This window comes from Sylvia atricapilla, chromosome 1, assembly GCF_009819655.1.
Source record: "Sylvia atricapilla isolate bSylAtr1 chromosome 1, bSylAtr1.pri, whole genome shotgun sequence".
Taxonomy (NCBI): Eukaryota; Metazoa; Chordata; class Aves; order Passeriformes; family Sylviidae; genus Sylvia; species Sylvia atricapilla.
Window position 1 is genome coordinate 49,408,145 of NC_089140.1, and position 17,103 is coordinate 49,425,247.

Sequence of the window (17,103 nt, forward strand, 5' to 3'; positions counted from 1 at the left end):
AACTATGTCAAGCAGGAATTTAGCTGGGTTGGCACAGATGACTGAAAATTAAAAGGCAGACAGTGAGACAGAGAGCAAAGGGCAATAGAAGTCTCTGTGGTATCCAGAAAATAGAAAAATAAAGGATTGTTCAGAATGACGGGATGAAGTAAGTGTTGTCTCTGGAGGTCTCTCTTTTTGGTCCTTACAGGCTAGTGAGGCTGTCAGTACATTCAGAAGACACTCAAAGGAATCTAGGGAATCAAACACATTTTTTTCCTCCCTTTGTTCCTGTCTAACAATTATGCCTTAAAGGTGTGGTAGACCCTCCTGTCAGCTGTCAAATCACGTGTGCAAGAGTCATATCTGTACACAGAACACTAATACTTATTTTCCAACAGTCTTATGCACATTCAGCTACTTACTAATACAGGTTTAAAATGCACCCAGATAAACAATTCAGCTTATGTTAAAAATTCAGTTCCAGCCTTTATTTTGAAGAAGTGAAAAGGTGTTTATGCCCCTATAATTCTCAGAAACAGAGAATTATAACAAGGATCAATGACAAATATACAAGTTACACAATCACAATTATACAAAAAGGATCTCTGAAAGTTGTGTATGTTTTGATCATAGATATCTTCTGCACCAAAGTGCCTGGATAATGAAGGAGGCTTCATAATATTAAAGTGCAGTGTAAACACAGCTATCTGGATAGGAAAAACTCTCCCCTTGTCAGCTGCAAATAAGTCCCAAACATAATTTCCATGAAGTCCACATGAGTGGAGTAAGGGAATAAGTAGAAATTAAGAGAAACTGATTGGATGATTTTTGTGCCAGTCACCCTCTCTGGTTATACTCTGTCTTTTATCCTCTCCTCCCATTATCTTTTCTTTCTTTTGTTCTTTGCTTATTTAAAAGTTTTTGGGTTTTTTTTCTGTCAGTTCATACAGTACTGGGGAGTGTAAAAGTGGGATAAACAGAACCAGCTGGGAGATGCTTTGATAGTCAGACTATATGCACCTTGAAAAACAAGAGTGTGTATAGAGATGATGGATAGATAGATAGATAGATAGATAGATAGATAGATAGATAAATAGATATAGATATGCACACCTTCACCTCTGAAGACTTTTTTACCTCTTTGGGCCCCTTCAAGCTGTCATCTCCACTGAATTCTCTCAAAGCTGAGCACTGGTGATCCCACTGCCCTCCCTGGTGACATCAGCCTTCCAGGTTCTGCCAAAGCCCTCCACATGGGTATTGTCCCAGAGGCCTCTCAGGGCACGTGTGACAGGAGTTTCTCTATAGCTCTGAAAATCTGCAAGTAGTCACTCTGTATTTTATCTTTATTTTATTTTTGATAACTTGTCAAAACCCAAGTTCTCCATTTTCCCTGGGGGTTTCTTCTGTACTTGTTGCCACATTAGAGAAATTAGACATAGGATCATCCCATGTCATAACCAAGGGATTTTGTCCTTGTGCCTCACAAGGAATAAGGTCTTCCTAAAATTTGGTTAGCAATTCTGAAATAAAAACTTTAAAACCTTGTAGTCAGGGGAAGCAGAGGGAAACCAGGGGCTTAAAATTCAGAAAACTTCAGAAGCTTGAAAATGAGAAAGAATTCTCAGTTGATAACCATTTACCTGCCTCTATTCTTCAAGGAGACTGTAAATGAATCCAAGACATCTGATAAATAATGTTTAGAACAGAGTCAAGCTATGTGCTTCCAGGGCCCTAAATGACACGTTCAGCAGAATATACATCCACACAGTCCGTAGTGGGAAAACTAAAGCAGTGGCAAGCATGGTATGACCCAGAATTCAGCAGGATGATTCCTTATCTACAGCAATTTCCATGAGTTAAATGCAGAAAATAAAACCTGAGATAGGTTAATAGAGAGCAGCACTGAACAGCTTCAAAATCCTGTGCTCTGTTACAGACAGAATCACCTATATTTTTAAATTGTTACTTGACAATCTGGCCGTATGGTTCCCATATACCTTAATGGGACTCAGGCAGTCAAATCCCTTATGCAGCACTTCAAGAATGCTAAAAAGCATGCCAGGCTCTACACCCATCTTTGTTATTTGCTGTGGAGCATTAAAAGATCAGCTAGATCTTAAATGTTCCCATTATAAATATGTTTCCTTGAACAACTGAGAAGAGGGACTGAGACAGAGAAGTTACTAGCAGGACCACAAGACCCTGGCAAACCACAATGCTGCTGCACAGCAAGTACTACCATCAAACACTAATGTTATTTAAGTATGGGCAGGGCTGGAGATAAAGTAAAAAACCTGTTCTTATCTTTCAAAGCACTATTAGGAATGAGCTGATCCTTCTGATAGTGGAAGATGTAGGATTATTCCTCCTTTTCAACCATAAAAATAAAATAAAATTATAAAAATAAAATATTTGTCTTTACACTCTGGATTATTTCAAAGCCTCAAATATAGGGATTTTCATATAGGATTCACTGAGCTCATTATTTGTGCCTTAAAACTGCTATGCGCCTTAGGTATCTGTGTGACACTGAATGACAACATGCTAAAAATGTTTAGAACACCTCAAAATAGTTTCTTTGTTCTGCATTGAGCATCCAGTGCCCAGGAATATCTCTGGGTTTTGGTGAAGAAGAAAATCGCAAAAATTAACATAGACTCCCAAACTGGATGACTGTTTACTTCTTCTTGCAGGTTTTCTGGTTTATGAAAATTCCTGTTTTCTGACTAGGATGCTAGCCATGTTGAATCACATTTTCAGAACTAGATAAGAGCAAACTCTTCTACTAAGGCAAATCTGCCCCCATGAGCTTTAATAAAGCAATGCCAGCTTATGTTGATTTTAATTGTGGGCTCAAGAGTCTTATTTAATTCGTATCTTTATTTGTACAGAATCTGTCTAAATGGCAATACAACAAAATCCTCATAACAAACTTAGCTCAGGACAAAGAAGCTGAATTATCTTTCAAGTTTAAACATATGCTGCATTTAAGATGTTTTTAAAATAAATGGTAAATATGAAAGGTTTCAAGAGTTAGCCTAGTTTCTGAGGAGAGCAGTTAAACAATGACTCTGATGAGATTTGAAGCCTACATAATTAAGTTTTGCATACATGAGCCTGGAGTTAATTTTTTAAGCACCCTAATGCTTCTGTAGAGTGCTTCATTTCTTATTGGCTAGCTCTGATGCTTTAGCTGCACTCTTTTTCTATTCAGACAATAACAAAATGTACTGTATCTATGAAAGTAAGACCCTGTCCTGGCACTGGTTCTGAAGCAGCTTTGCTTTCACAGTACCAGTTGTACTGGTCTCCAGAACCAACCCACACAGGGTTTTGGATTAGGAATCAAAATACATAAGAACTAAAATGCTTTAAGAGTCTCAGAGAAGTATTTACAAGGTCAGCTTCAGCCAAGGGAAGTGATTCTTCCTCAGTTCCCTCTGGAGGACAGAGGCAGACTTCTTCGGGAGCAGCTCAAAGTCAGCTCAGCTCAAAATGTCAGCTAAATCTCAGCATCTCCCTCAGTTGCCTTAAATCTTTTAGAGGTTTCCATGTAAGCATGATCAAGCCTAAGCAGCTTAGGGATGATTCTAGATGCTTGTATCCTCCAAAATTATAGATAAATGCCTTAGAAGACTGCTAAATATCTCTGACCATATTAGTGTCTCCCTGCCATTGATCTCAATGGTTTCAGTCCTCTGTACATGCACCAGACTTTCTTTTCAGTCTTTTCCAGACCAGATCATTTACAGTATGATCTGGAAAAGTAAATAACTTAGACTGCAAGTCAGATATCAGATTGCTGCACTTGAAACAATTTAAAGTGATGTAACAGCTTAATTAAGTTTTGACTTGGAGGTCAAGGGAACTAGCTTTGCACATCTAAAACAACTTTTACTAACGGTAAATCTCTGTCTTTAGTTACATAATTACTTTTAATACTACTCCTCATCCAAAAAAAAGAATTTACAGCCGAAGAGACAGTGGGTGATAGTGAGTTCAGTATGTGGAAACCATTCCCAAAGTGAGAATCCAGACAGAGGGGAAATAGTCTGCTTACTTTAAATACAGATATCTGATGCATTTCTTAGGGCTTTCATACTGGTATTTCAGCTAGCGTTTAACAGCCACAGGAAATCCAAATGATAAAAATTCAGTACTCAAGCAGTGTTTCAACAGCTGAACTGAGGGGATGAGGCCTTCCACATCATTTTTCCTTAGAACAAACCAAACAAAAGGAGACTTCACAGTTATCAAATTTATCTCTCTTCTTTCCTTCATTTATATATTGTGCAAAAGCATAGCCATCCCAGGTCCTAGCAGTGGGCTAGGTCTTTCTCACTGCAATTCAGTTATAACAATTTGTTTGCACACTTTGTCTGTCCCCCTCAAGCCCTGGTGTGCACCCAAGCTGCTCAGCAGTGAAGGCTGCTCAGCCACCTGCAAGGTTCCTCTCTTGAGTCAGCATTGGTGTGACCACAGAATGATGTGAGATTTGACATATGGCAAACAGGGTAGGATCACAGTACTTTTGGACTAGAACTAGAGGTACAAATCAGCATGTGGCACGACTTTTACAGGCCTGCTGACATATAATACCCATTGATATTTCAGCATTTGTGGTGATTTTAAATCCCAGATGACTTCCATCTACATTTTTTTAAGCACCCAGGTCTTGTGATGTAAGCTTTCTTTTGAGACAAGACCTTCAGAGAAGAATAGAACTTAACCACAGTTTATTGTGTCTAACTGAGCATTGACATAAATACATGTGATATTTTATGAACATGCAAACACACATAAATATATATATATTTTTTTTTTTTTTAATTGTGCATACACCTATGCACCCAGAGGCCTGTGAGACATCATTTTAAATGGTCCCTAAGGCTACGAACTCATGGGAGAAGGGAAGTGCAGATCACATGGTGGCAGCTACCCACACACACAGACAGACTGTGCTGACAGGCTGGAAGAAGAGACAGCGTGGCACACAGGAGAGCAGGAATTTGAAACATGAAAAATTCAGACCAGGTTCAGTCACAGGAAAGCCCACTGATTTCAGTGCACGCCCAGTACACTGGCAGATGCTGCATCATTGGTCTGCCACTTTTCGAAGCCAGGGCATCTTGGCTTATCAAAGAAATACACAGTATGTGTGATTACATTCTTGGGCTCCTGAAGGTGTAAAAGACTACCAAAACAGAAACTTTTGAATTCCCATGCTTTGTATTGGAAACCTAATCATGACTTTGGGACTGCAAATTGTGCTGAATTTAGCTGCTACATGCTGAGCCAAAGTCTGTCCTCATAAGCCTATAGCTTAGTTGGTTTTCATCTGAAGGTTAGCTTTTCAAGATGAAAACCTTTCACCAACACTCGCAAATGGCCCCCATTTTATCAGTTGCCAAATTGATGGTGTCTTCCTGCTTAAATACCATTATTTCAGTTTAATTATTTAATTCAATCTGATTGTCATGGCTCTTAACAGTTTGCCAGCAAAGGCTGCTTTCATTTTTCTTTTTAGATGATGTAAATGCTGCCTGAGAAAATGCAGTTTGCAGCTACCAATATATCTATCTATAGATAGATATAGATACAGATATATGTATGTGTGTGACAATCTATGGTTCTTAAACAAAACAGATTCCTCTCAGCTCCCTAAAATGGTCAAAATACTGGTATGAAGTTTGACTGTCCATTTTTTGTACACTGCACTACTGTATCACATAGATTTGTAGTTAAGCAAACTGAGCAAAAATATATGCCAGTAATAGATAACGCAGAATTTTTGCAACCATTCACACTGTTTAGAAGTATTTTCTACTTACCCTCCATATTTGCAAATGACTACAAGCAATTGAGAATCGAGATATTTATCTTAGTGATTGATGTCAATGGAAAAGAAATTAAATTTTAATCATCTGTTAAAAACCTATTCATCCTTGATAAGTCTGTGAACGCATTCTTTCAAGGCTACTCCAAGGAAAAGAACAATAGCTTAAAGCTTCACTGCTCCAACTGTTCTGTCATTCCTACAACTAGCAACTGTTGAGATTGAAAACTGTCATCTGGAAGTTTATTCCTGTAAAAAATGAGATTGTGTCAAGAACAAGATTTGGCTAAGAAATGCTATTTCAGCAGTTTCTTTTTTTTTAACAGGATATCTTATGTAAAATTAAATAAGCCTTCTGGTTTCAGTGGATTTCAAGATTCTCATGACTTTTCATTCTATTTTCTTCTTTTGTAACTATAATCATCTGAGTGAACAGAACTGATTTTTTTTCCATCTTCTGAATCATCAGAGAGTTCAGCAAGATTGAAAAGACAGAGTAACAAGAGGATAAAGAAATTTTAAAAACCTAGTCAATAATTAATTTTCAAAAAGTTGTATCCCATAGCTAGGAAAAGTAAACATTTTAAAAAAGAAACAAAGAGATGAAAAGTAAAAAAACCCTTAAATGGTACTCATTTTGTTAGTCTCAGTGACAGAAAAAAGGGAGAGGGGGGTGGAATTAATATTAAAACTTTTGAATAATAGACTCCAAAACAAATTTAAGACATAAAAGTAAGGAAACATTCTATTTTAAAACCTGAATGTGAGATTCTTAATAAGAATATATAACCACACAATTAGAACTTGTCCACATCTACCTCATAATCATATTGTTAAAGTATTCAGATTTGTAACAGTCCAATAAAATAAGGACTTATGATTTCTTGTCTATTATCACAGGAACTATGATGATGTAGCAATTTTGTGTGAATTAGGACTGCAGAATATGCCTTAAAATTAGAAAAATAATGTGTTTTAATTCCGTTTTCAAATGGACTGATTATTAATATCTTTCCTTCTTAGAGAACTAGTTATGCCTAGAATTTCTTCAATTTCACACATCTATAGAATTCTAATGATAGTTATTTATTCATAAGCAAGATAGATAAACTCAGACCTGAGCTCTTCACTATTTGCCCTGTACTTCCAGCCCCTTTTACAAACTGTGACTCACCCCTGTCTCTTTTACAACCCTAAACTGAGTGAATTCTATTTATTTCTATGAATACAGTCTACAGTTCAGATAGGTATGTCCATATCAGATGTTGCCACCTTGTTTCAGGTGATGTTCATGATGCAAAGGAGGTGTTTTGACATGATGGAAATAGCTCTTTAATCATTCGTGCCGTTCAACTGCTGACATTGTATGACTACAATGGCTAAATGTAACAGCAGGCTGTTGGAAAACAAGACTCCCTAAGTATATTATGGAAAATATTGTCTCTGACAATCTCCTGAGGACCCCACTGCATTCGTAGTGGACAGCCAGTCTCACGTAGGAAACTAAAGTGCTTTGTTTGGGTAAAATCTGGTTAAACAAAGCTACTTTGGTAAAGAGGAGAATGTCTGTGGCATACTCACAGAAAAAGCGCCTGACAGGGAGCAAGAAGAAAGACCTTGCTAAAGGGTTTGAAGTAAGCAGTTTTTCCTCTTTTCCCAGAGTGAATGGTGTAAAGTGTTGAGGATCTAGGTGAAGACTTTTTCTTTCCTCACAACCCCATTTTCTTAAATGGAGGTTTGATAATGATTGTTTCAGTTTAGCTAGGAAATCTGTCTATCACTGACAAATCCATCTGCTTCTCCATGGAAGGAGATGGGACCAGCCCCCACTAACGTGGCTGAGACTGAGGTTGGGGCACAGTAACAAGGACCCAGCCTGATGCTAGGAGTATATAAGGGAAGAAGCAAAAAGTCTGTGGGAACATGGAAGAAAGAAAGGGAAAAAATCAACCAAAAGTACAGAGCAGGGATCACCCTGCCCTGCAGTCACATAGCCATGACAGCAGTTGTCTGAAATAAGGGAAGAAAGTTTTGCTCATCTGTTCTAGTCAAATCCAGAAACAAAATAAAGCAAAATAATTCCTCAGGCATCTCCTGTTAAGGGGTTGCAGGTTTTTTCCATAGCTGATTTAAGAAGTAGCTCTCAGTTAAAATTTGTTTTGCACTCAGCTAGAACTTGAAATAAATATGCACTGGGCTACTCTAAGATTGACATGAGACATAAATGAGACATTCACTTTAAGAGCCTTGGGAGAATCACTGGCCTTAGCCTCTTGCGACCTGCAGCACTCCAAGTCTACCTGCTGACCATCACCTACTTTTTAGTAGGCACTACTGTAGATTTAAGTTCAATTAACTGTTTCTCCTTGTGTTGAGGTTTTTGGTGTTTTAATGTGTCATGCCTTTTGTTCTCCCTCGACAAATAAAAACCTTTAGATTGAAAATCTTTTCTCTTGGATTAAATGCAGTTGATGATGCCAAAAATAACACAACTTTTAGATCAACAATATTTTTCGAAGAGTGAATCAGATTACTGATATCTTCATTTAATAGCCTCTGTTAGCTACTTCTGCTTATGAGAGGACATAATTTGCCTGTTTCTCATTTTATTTTTGGGAAGTTTAGAAGTGCAAGAATGCTCCCTTAGGATCACAAAGCAAAGTTGGAAACTAGAGTTGCAGAAGGAGTATTTGTTAAAAAGTATATAATTGCAAGTGCCAGTTTTTCTATAAAAAGGAAGCTGAGAATCATACTATGAATGTTCATTTGCAAAGTCTCAAGCTGTGACTGCGTAGCTGTGAATCTCATTCTGCTATTGTCAAAGCACCGCATTGGTAATTGGCAAGAATGGATGGCTGGGCACATACAAAGTAACAAAAGTTACAAGATCAGCAGCAACTAAATATACTTGCTTCTTCTCCAAAGTGCATAATCCTTTTATTCCTTTTCCTCTGAGAGCTGCACGATAGGTGATGAAGGATGAAGTCAGGGAATAAAGGGAAAGTGCAATCCCCATGACTTGAGGCTGGAATCCTCTTGCTTTCCCCTCCTCTCCGCCCTGGAGCAGACAGTAGTGCTGCGAGGAGCCAAAGTGACAGCAGCATCCGTCGAGTGTTCGTCAGGGTTGCTTGTCAAACCCTCCAGAGACCACCAGGTGCCTGGATGTATTAAACACACATTGTATCCGCAGTCCTTTCTCCCCAGGGGAATAGCATCACCAGCTGGGAGAGGGAATGTGGAAGGAAGATCTTATTAATATCATGTGTCACAGTAGGACATAAAGTGACATGACACACAACGTGATGGAATGCAACTTGGAATACAACCAGCTATCTAAGGGGTAGGAATTTCACCTCAGCAGCAACCCGGGCTGAAAATGTCTACTATAAATTCCTGTAATGTAGGAAAGATGCCATAAAAAGATTGTGCTTCTTTTTCTGCAACAGCTGTGAATAATTTGACATTTAGGCAATAGTGTAATAAAAATAATAAATAATAATTTAGCCAGAGCCTCTTAGATCCTTTAATAGATGCAACACTTGAGCTGCTGGAGTCTCTTGAGCATATCTGAAATGTTATCAGAAAACACAGGTAAAAGAAGATCCCATTGGTAGCTCTGAATGTCCCCTAATGATTCTCTATCCAGATAATTTGCTTAGACTCATCACCTTTACTATCATAAATCAAACCCTGATGTGATTTTAAGTCCCTTAGCTACCCACACAGAAATATATTTTATTAGATTGTTTTCTGTTGCCTTTTATCCTCTCTCGTTCCAAGAAATTTGGTAAATATCAAGGCAAGCTTTGAAATTATAGGGAATTTGAAAGTGTTTGGGTTGGGGTTTATTTGGTTTTGGTTTTCTTTCTGTTGAGGGAGGGGTTTGGTTTTGGGGGGTTTTTTTGTTTGTTTGCTTGTTTTGGGGTTGGTTTTTTTTTTGGGGGGGGGGGGGGTGTTGTTGTTAAATTTTATCCTTTCGTTTGATGGAGTCTCTGAAGGAAAATTTTTACCTTTTGGCTGAGGAGGAGGACCTGATTTTGTGGTGTATGAAAACTGAGAGAGTTGCGAGGAGGCTTAAGATTTACAAAAATTTTATCTGGGATAAAATGGGAAATTTTTGAATTCAATTTCTTCCTTGTGGTTGTTTTACACAAAACTAACTTTTGAAGACATGAGTTGTGCCACTCCATCTGTGGTTCTGAAACAGTAAATTGGGTGGTAGCACCCTGACTGGGAAAGAGGAAAGTCACCACAAAAAGTTATGTAGAAGTATGCCTCAGAATACTCCAACCTAAAATGGGTGCTTCTAAAAGAAGTAGGAAGCAGGAGTATTCAGAATATGAAAGAAGTTTCATTATGCAAGGAAATGTGGATATTTCAAACTTTGTTTTATTTTGAACGTGCTAAAACCAGAACTAGTTTAAGCCATCAATGAATGAAAATTATATATGCATGCTCTGAAAAAATTACTTTGTCTCAAGGCTGAAATTCTGTACCTTTACTTTAGCCCTTCTAAACTGTCTAATATCACAAATAAAAAAAAAAAAAAAAAAAAAAAAAAAAAAAAAAAAAAAGGCATAGTGCAAAAGCACTGTTTCCACATGATATGCTTTCTGATGGAAAACAAAACTAAACCAAACTAAAACACCCATGCAAGTGGCTTAGGTTCCATTTTAACATCAGAACCACATCTCCCAGTGGATTACATCTCTGCCAAGCCCTTGTGACTCCCAGTATTGGTGTGGCCATCTGGAGGGCAATATGACAGGGACAGGGACTGTTACTCCAGAAAGGCGCCTAGAGGTGTTTCAAAAAGGATTTCAGGAACAGGGAGACAGGCAAGAAGCTGTGCAAAACACTAAGGAAGCACTGATTAAAAGGGCTGTCATGGGGAAAGGACTAGAAATTGAAATGTTTGTTGTTGGCAGAGAGGGAGGGATGCAAAACTGAAGTAGCAGATGGAAAAACTTGGGAAAGGTGCATTGGATTTAAAGAACAGAGGTATAGCATGATTCTGATGGGAATATTTGCTACTAATTGAAGTGTCAGGATCAAAATGATTAGCTACTAAGGTGATATTAAAGCTCATTTTTTTCAGTGTAGTGAATGTCAGAATATTTTCAAAGTCTTTAATTTTCATCTGTGTGATTCAACAGACTGCATTTTGTCCATAAGGGGAATGGGTTAAACCTGAAGTGGAAAGACAAAGAAGTCTTATGGAAAAAAATGGGACGCTTGCCTTTATTCATCTGAACTAGAAGTAAATGAGCCATCTGGAACCTGAGCAGAGAACGATGAACAGCTTCTCTGAAGAGAATGCGGAAGTGACTTTATCTCTGAGCACTGCTTTCCAACCTAGAACTCAGCCTGGCCAGAGAGGTCCTATTAGGATAGCAGCAGGTGAGGAAGAGGTACTGTGAATAAGTGTGAGTGAGAGAGACATTGATAAATGTTTTTGAGGTTTGACAAAGTGAGCCTGATCAGATGTGCTGTTCTCTGCCCAAGAAGGATGCTGTGGGGCAGAGTCCCTACCCAAGCCATGTGCTCAGCTAGTTGACCAAGAAATGTTGATTTGCTTTAGAAAGAAGATATTGCTTTGAAAAAACTACTGGCTGTCTCTGCTCCTCATGAAGAGAAAAGTCCTCATTTCAGAACAGCTCTAGGCAGCTCTGTGAGGGTAAGCAAGTGGCATGGGGATCCAGGAGCAGGCTTTATATATAGTGCAACCCCAAAAACCCACTCCCTCTGCTTAGCAAATTCCAGCTGCATCTGAATTAACAAGAACTCATAAGTCCATGCCTCAAGTCTCTCAAGGTACCAGGGACCTGCTCTAATTACAAAATGACTTCTCTGCACAGCAAACACAGACACATTCTCCATGAAGCCAAGCATGATGGGGATGGATGCAAAACTTCTCCCTACTCCTGAACAAATCTGGGAATGCAGCTGTGGTGTTTGGTGTAGTGCAGGCAAGTTAAAGAGCTCTCAACTAACGTTTCTAAAATCACAAGCTCATATATCCTATATGGATCAGCTATCCCTTTTTCCTCCTCTGCAAAAGTCTGTTTAACCAGTTAATGACCCCCTTGGCAGCATTGCCAATCCTGACAATGTCTTGAGAGGAAGCCCTGTGAATATCACCTACATCACAGTTAATCACTATCACCTTCTTCCCCCATTTCTCCCCGCCAAACAAATGCCCTTTCCTGAAGCCTTTCTGTTGCTTCTTGGTTTGATTTCCCAACTATTCCCCCTGTTTTGTTGCACTGAACTCATCTATTCAAAGACAAAAACTCTATAATTATTATAATAAATTATATTAAAAAACATATCATTAAACAGTAATTAGGGAAAAGGCCAGGGAACATGGACCTACAACCACAACAGCACAGTGATAAAATAGTTCTGTCCCAGATCCATAAGCACTGCAGAGTCTATTTTGAAGAGTCTCCTGATAATTTTGAGTTTTACAGGGCAACATAAGGTTAGGCAGGCCTTTAGTAGATCACGGTGAGCAGCAGCAAGTAGTCACTGACAGAAAAGGCTGCATCTCTTCAGCATTAATGTGGGGACACTGCAGAACACATCTCTTTTAAACAAGAAATATCAGTGTGGGAAAGCCGACCAGCATTTGGAAACAGCTGTGAAACATATTGGAGGATTTTTTTGCAATTCTTTTCTTATTATAGATGTGCATTCTTCTGTGCTGCCTAACTGCTATCTGGGGCTCTGTTTTAGGAACTGTATAGAGCAAGACAAAACCAAGGAGCTGACAAATGGGCAACCAGGCTGGCACAGAGCATAGCAGTAACTAATCCTCCCCCTACAGCTGCTCCCTCTGGACCAGTCACTTCTTTCATCACAGCCCCACAGTGATGCTTCAGAATGCATATCATACAGGATAATCTGGTTGCATTGGCTTACCTCAGATACCTACCTCCATCAAATTCCATGGCAAAACTACACACTGCTTCCCTTGTGTTACCCTGTAAGTAATATCAAAATATATGGAGGCCAATTCATTCCTTTAACTCAACTTCTACTTTATGTCTCTTTAGTAAGTGCATGTATGCTGTTAACAATATTTCCTTAGTCCTCTACCAGGACTTGGTCCTTTTTATTTTCCTTTAAAGCAGAAAAAATTATACTATTGGAATTGGTTACATTTCACTTTCAGAAAAGTGAAGCATGCTGCAGCAAATATATGCAGTTGGACTTGTGTGGCTGGAACTTCCTCACACACAGACCATTTCTCCTGAGAACTGAAACACTTTTACCATGTGTTGGATGACAAAATACATTAGTATGTTCCTTATGTAGAAACACCATATACCACTGTGTTTTAAGCATACTTGGGTAGGAACCTTGTGACATGAGCTCTGAAAAGTTGGACCCATCTGAGTGAGCATGAATTGTTCCCAAGGAAAGGACTGAGATGAGATTTGGCTTCTGCGTTATATTCTAGTGGATGTGCAGCAGGCAGCTTGTATTTGCTTTGGAAAGTTTGGCATATTCCACTGCAAGTGATTTGATAGAGAAACACATGTATCTTGCATAAACATCAAGGAAATCTGTATTTAATGAAAGCAAAGCTGCATTTGCACATACACAGAAGAAAAAAGGAGGAAAAAAGAGGCAGCACTGCAACTGTACTCACAATCAGGCTGCAGGTGAACCCTGAGACGGATAAGCACTCACCAGAAGTCCTTAAATTTACATGCCTAGGTCCCCTCATCTACTAAAACAAGAGAAATGTCTCATGTTTTATAGGGCAGTGGATGCAGGTATCACTTGACATGAAGATGCCCTGTGCTCCCATACAAAATTCTTGTAACAACCACACTGTTTAATAGAAAACTTGACGTAGACCTTTATATTTGGATTGTGAAATTTTTTTTTTCACCTCTGGACTGGTCTTTAAAAAAATAAAGCACTTCATCCCACTTCTTCTAATTGCAATGAAAACCTAACAGCATTAGTTTCTTGAGCCCAATTCTGCAGATTGCTCTGGAAGCATCGTTGTTTAAATTCAGGATAATAGAATTACCAGAATGTGAAGCTGGGCTCTGAGCAGGTAAGGGAATGCTGGAAATTACTCATGCCAGGAATTGGTATTTATAAAGCTTTGCCTGTCCTGCGTGAAATGATGTGGCTTGTGAAAGCTAAATTGGTCTTTAAGGAATAGCACTAATATCAGTCCATCATTCCAACTCTGCAATAACCAGATATGGAAGACTTAGTACCTTAATAGCTTGTTTATGGGTCAGCCTGGGTTCCTGTGCCCTGCACACATGGCCTCAGTCTGCAGTTTTGCAAAGAAACATCCTAGTCTGTTCAGTTTGCTTTTCCTACCTATAAAAGAGAGGCTTAAAAAAAACCACAGCAGCAGGAGACAGAAAACAGAATGATTTTTGGAGTTGCCTCTCTAGAAACACCTCTCCCTGCTACCTGCACTCATGCTTTGACAGCAAAACTGCTCTGGAACCACCGACGTATTCTTGTCTTTTGTGAGGTGTCAGGGAGATCTGGGCATAAAATCCCAGGCATGACCTTGCATTAAGGAGCACCATTTTCACTCTCTCTCTAGCTCTCTGTGCTGCAGCAGACTCTTTCTTCATCATTGCTTTAAGTTAAAGGAGAAACTCCTTAACTATTTCTCTTGACATTTGGCTTAAAAGATTTTTTTAACAGCTATTGCTATATATGCTTCACTTTTCTGTTTTGCTCCCTTTTTCCCCAATTATTTTGAAAAGATTTGCCATGCCCACATTCACTTTATATTTCTGGCATTTCGGGATTTCAAACTTGAAAATGTGTCTCAAATACCAGCATGAGTTTCAGACAATGAAATCATTAGCTTAAAAGAAAAAGCCTAAGCTGTCCATCAGCAGTAATGTTGACTCTGTGACAGAATGCATAGAGCTTGTTATCCAGGAAAAGAATTTTTTTTTCTTTTTTTTTTTTCTTTTTTAGGAAATAACCAGAATGGCATTTATTAAAAAGGTAAGAAAATGGATTAATAAAATATAGTTGAAGCCTTCTGAGAACAGTGATGGACCAGTGAAATGTTTTCAGTGTTCTGATCAAGAATAACATAAGGTGTTCAGGGTGTAAAGGTAACACAGCTTAGGGGATATTTGTCCAAGAAAGTACTTAGTTTGAAGACAGTATTTCTGAAAGTCTGTTTGGTGTTATAATTGCTTCAGGCTTTGAATTATTTTATAGCTTAAGTGAAATTACTTTTTCGGAGGAAAATATTGCTTTCTTTCACATCTTTACTGTGGTGTAATTTAAGAACAGGTAAAATTGAGCATCAAATAAAAATAAAAAAAATTAACACAATTAGATTCTGATCCACAGCAGTATTCAAACCTAAGTTTTTATATCTGAGCAATTTCTTTATCTCCATTGGCAGTGCTGTCTCAGCTGTGTTCTTTATACTACCTACAACCATATAATACTACTTCACATCAAAACAGATGATTAATATCATATTATGAAAAAGAAAAAAGCTTTATTTTTATGCAATTAAAAATATCTGAAATAATAAAAATGCTCCTGACTTTTCTCTGGGTATGAGTCTATACACAATTGCTATGGCATACAAGAGCATCTCAATCTGTGTTGCTGCACTAAGGAACAATCAGAGTAGTGCTTTGCCTTCTTGTCTAAGGTTAGAGACAATTGTGATTACTTCATCCTCTTTCATTTCATATAATTCTCCTCCAGGAGAAGAAGCAAGAAGGGCTGGCATACCTATTGCTCAAAACAGATAGATGTCTCTGCTATTATTACAAGCTTAATCATAATTCAATTCCTTGCAGTGTGACTGTCTTATGCTGGATCTACTGAAGCTGCAGATACATTGAAAGAAAGCAGGAAAAAAATACTAACTTTGTTTTGCAGATCAGTTGGTGTCAATAAATATCCAGATTCTTTTATATGACTGAGCCAATTTTATATATGTTTTTATTAAATGCCAGAAGCAAAGTACATTCTGAGTGCAAAATATTGCAAACTGAAAAATAAAGATGACTCGGCTGTATGGTCAGTTTCCTCAAGCCACTCATTATTAGCCCTGTGCTCCTTGTGACCTTTCCTAGCCCTCTCCTGAGCAGATCTGACTACAACAGGAGGTCAGATGCGTCTTCATTACTCTCAGTCTCCACTTGAATGCTTATTTTTGGCTGTAGAGTGAATCACTTTGTGAGGGAAGAATTGTTATGTTAGAAAGCAATCATTAAGGAAAAATTAGGTAGGCTTACACCATTGTGTAGGGTATAAGGATCCAGGTGGATATAGTGCAGTCTCTTGGCAGCTGAGATGGTGTATCTGCTTTTAAAATTTGCCTGCTGCCAGCTTTTAAACCTTTGGTTACAAAATCTCAGGTACACGAGAGCAGAGGATGCTCCACAGGGATCTAATGGTTTTTTGAGAAAAGTGCTGAGGGTATACGGCCCCTTTAAAATACATTTTTACCAACATATACCCACACTACATATGCCACAACCCCACTCTTTTGGGTATGACTGCGCAGGATAGAAAACTGTGCTTTATAGTCATACACAGAAACATGCAAACATGGTAGATGGGCTGGGGTGATTGCCCTCCTTCCTGAACAGTGATGTCTCTTACTGGTACAGCCAGCCCTGCCCACTGCTGCTCTTCTGTGTGTGCACATGAAGCCCTTTATGATAAAGACTGTCTTTTTCTCATTCTTCTGCATAGTAGCCAGCCCTCTACTAGGATGTGAGGTGATGCAAAGCCTTATATTTTCTAGATCTGATGGGAATGGATCCACAGCCTTGGTGCAATCACACAGAGGTCTGAGTTGTTGAAATGCTGAATTATGGATGAATTATTGCAAGTCAAGAGAGAAAGGCATTGCAGATCATCTGGGAAAGACTGTGACTGGCATGAAGCCACTGGATTTGTAAACTGGATAGGGTCAACAGGCCAGAGGTATGTCCTCCTGACACTAGTCATTCACGCAGAAAGCAACTTAGTAAAAACAGTGAATGACATCATCAAAGAACTCTTTAAGATTTACTGAAGACATTTACCATTTTTAGAGTAAAAAGAAGAAATTTGCACATTAGTGGCCAAAGCAAGCAAAGTATTGCTGCCGTCCTGCCCTACTCTTTTCTTACTGCATTCATCTCCATTGTCTTCTATTTAACTAGAGTCCATGATTACATCTTCCTGCTAAAATGGGAATAAGATAGAAGTTCCAGTGAATTTAACAGATGCTTAGAAAGAACTTTGGAGCAAGAAGCAAGATC